Here is a 3,317-nt window from a genome sequence, read left to right as displayed (position 1 = left end):
TTACAAAGAAAAGTCATTAGGCTTCAGTCACCCATCATTCTTCTTCAAATATTCTGACATTCATCAATGTTTTCTTATTTTGGATTAGTTGTTAGGTAAGAACAGAATCTTTACATTCTCAAGAGCACACTGGCAGGTCATCGTTATAGGTCTATGTCGTCACTGTGCTGTATTGTTTTATGAACTATGATAATCTGATGACATCTGACGCCCGGCCTCGTATAACTCGCTCCGACTCCAGTAAATACTGTTCTTCAGTGTTTTTCGTCTTGGCGGCCGCCACAAACAGAATTCCTGCGGAAGCGGTGCGAGCCAACAGAGGATTCCATCCCATTGCTGGTCTATCCAACACCCTCGTCGCAATGAACTGCACAGACAGCTTCAACACCACAACATAAATGTACCACTGATCTTCTTTGAAGAGATAATAAAGTGAAATCCTCTTTGAGTAATTATAAATTCCAGCAACCATTGGCTTCCTTTACTATAATGACTTGTTTTTATTAGGAAACTGAAGATATGCCCGGGCATTTACCATTAGGGAAGGTCTAATGAAAATATGTTATCAAGTTGCATTGTGGGAAGGGTAGTGTTTTTGCTCTGCGACCTCAGCTGCTTCAATTTTGAGTAAATTGTTTGTCTCTCGCAACACCAATTGTATGCGTTCTAAATTAAATTGCTAACATCAGATGGTATGATGTAGTGAAAGCATCTTATCGCATCAAACATGACATCTTTTGACACTGGTTATTTACGGTAGCTTGTTTTATGTGACAAAACTTGTAAAGACATTGATTTTTCAAACCAGTTTGACAATATTAAACTAAGGCCATGTTTATTGCTTTACTTATTTGAATCTTAGCAGGACCTCCAATAGGCTTAGTGTGTGTGCGCTGCAGATGGGAGATTGATTTATAACTACAGAGGCACAGATTGATGAGCAGACAGGTACCAGATAGACAGCTACCAGCTCGCTTTGAGAAGGAGTATGTAGGAAAAATGTGGCTTATTATGGCAACATGGTTGTTGACAGTGTCATTCGGGAGCATAGTCAAGCTCAACCAACACAAGCCAGAATACACCAGACCACAGTGGCAGGGTTAAGGAGCGTCTCACCCTTTAATAAATGTGATGATATCATTTAGAATAAGTACTTGACCTGAGCTGTGGTACACAACAATCTGGGCAAACTCTACAATACATGAAAAATGATTCAGATTATTATGTTTGCAATGAAACCCAGGTGTGATGCAATACATTTTGATTGTAATTACAATGTCCTTCACCCACACATGAGTATGAAAAACTGAAGCAGAGAAAGCACCGACTGATTAACACGCAGTACCAATATGAGCAATCACACAGACTTAATTGGACTTTGAGAAGAGCACATCAAGGTTAGTATTGTCGTTACTGACAGATTCTTACTGACAAATTAGGCTACTCTTCGCCTATGCAATGATCAACTGAACGTTGTAATGCAATAGACTTTTTAAATTATATTTCTAGATTTATTGTGTTATTAATACACTTAATTATTGAGTTGCTGGTTTTCATCATCATGTGGACTGACCTCATCAAGGAGACATGTTACATTGTGCTCCCTGGGCTTACCGTAACATATAATTAGTATTCAGATAAGATGAGATTGTTCTTGGAAAGCCTTACTTAAAAGAACTATATACCTTCCTCTTGCTCTGCTCAGCATCACAACTGATTTTATGATTTCCACATGAAGAAATATCTTGAAAAGCAGCAGTAATTGCTTTTGAGCACTGAAATAAACAGTGCTGTTTATCATATGACACTACATGATTTCACAGAAAATGAGGCCTGAATTTGGATTCAAGCGAAGGTAGTTGGCAGATTTACCAAGGCCTTAAGGCATGACAAAATAACACAGTAACTCAACATATGTTCATGCATTTCCAAAGTAAAGAAAGTAACATACAACACAACTGCAAAAATATACTATAGTAGTACTGACTGAACATCCCGCCTCTTGCAGGCCCTCTTTATCTGTAGTTTAATGGCCGACCTGACCATTTTCAACCTACTATAGTTTGGAATATACTGCCAACGTCTGATTGGAAAAGTATGTACAGTTTTCTTTTATTTAAATTTCACGGGATCCACGAACCAGCACCAGGAAGGACCAGAAAGCCCTGCGGCGGGTCATCAAGACGGACATCGTTAGAAGGCCTCCAACATCATCCAACCCAGCCCACCACCTCATCAAACTGTTCCCTTCCGGCAGGAGATACAGGACAACACATTAATGCACTATAAGACTAAAAAACACCCCACCCAACCGTGACCACACACACACACACACACACACACACACACACACACACACACACACACACACACACACACACACACACACACACACACACGCACACAGTATTTACATTCCATTCCCCGAACTGAACTCTTTAGTGCAATATGTCCCTATGGCGTACTTGTTTATACTACTTTCTTAAACTACTACTGATACTTGTTTGCATCTTGTGTTGCTGTGAGGTTGTATGCTACTGTTGTGTATTTGCACATTGAGTTCTGCTCTCGTTGATTTGTTGTATTAGGTGCCATCATAATTTCATTGTGATGTCTTGCAGAGCAGTATTATGTTTAAAAGTCCAAAGGAGTATAACCTTTATGATCTTAAAGATTTGATACACACACAGGATAACACTATAATGGAAATGCAGCATTATGGAAATGTAGAAACACCAGATTTAACCGATACAAATTCCTGAACGCATTACCAATCATTTTTCTGATGAATTAGATATATTCTTGAGCCAACTATAACAAGTCTGGGATGGAGTCGCTTGACAGTTGAATACCACTTCAGATATTATCAGTCATATGGCTACTGATAACTAAAAGGCCAGGTAGTAACAGAAGCGACATCCAATCTTATTTCTTCTTATTTCTTATTTAATGAAAGAATTTTCTCCCAAAGCACGACAGACATTTACAGAACAGAAATGTTACGGTCAATAAATTAACTTTGTAAGTAGATGACTCAGGGTGGCATTTGTTATTGTTTGTTATTGAAGGGACATCCAGTTAAGAGTTATAAAGGCATGGCTGACATTTAGGGTATATTATATAATTTCAGCTGGAAGCTCTGAAGGTCTGTTTTACTGACATATCAAAGGATATTGAGGAGATGCTAAAAGACTTTACATAGACTAACCTTGATGCATTTTAGGCTGAAGTTAGTGATTTTGTGTGTGTTTTGGTAGGTGAAATGTAAACTGAGCGCAATAATCTTAGCTTGGGTCCAGTGGAAATCGGGGGGGGGG

This window comes from Etheostoma cragini, chromosome 10, assembly GCF_013103735.1.
Source record: "Etheostoma cragini isolate CJK2018 chromosome 10, CSU_Ecrag_1.0, whole genome shotgun sequence".
NCBI classification, from domain to species: Eukaryota; Metazoa; Chordata; class Actinopteri; order Perciformes; family Percidae; genus Etheostoma; species Etheostoma cragini.
The sequence above is the reverse complement of the archived record's forward strand: the minus strand, read 5'-3'. Positions refer to the sequence as shown.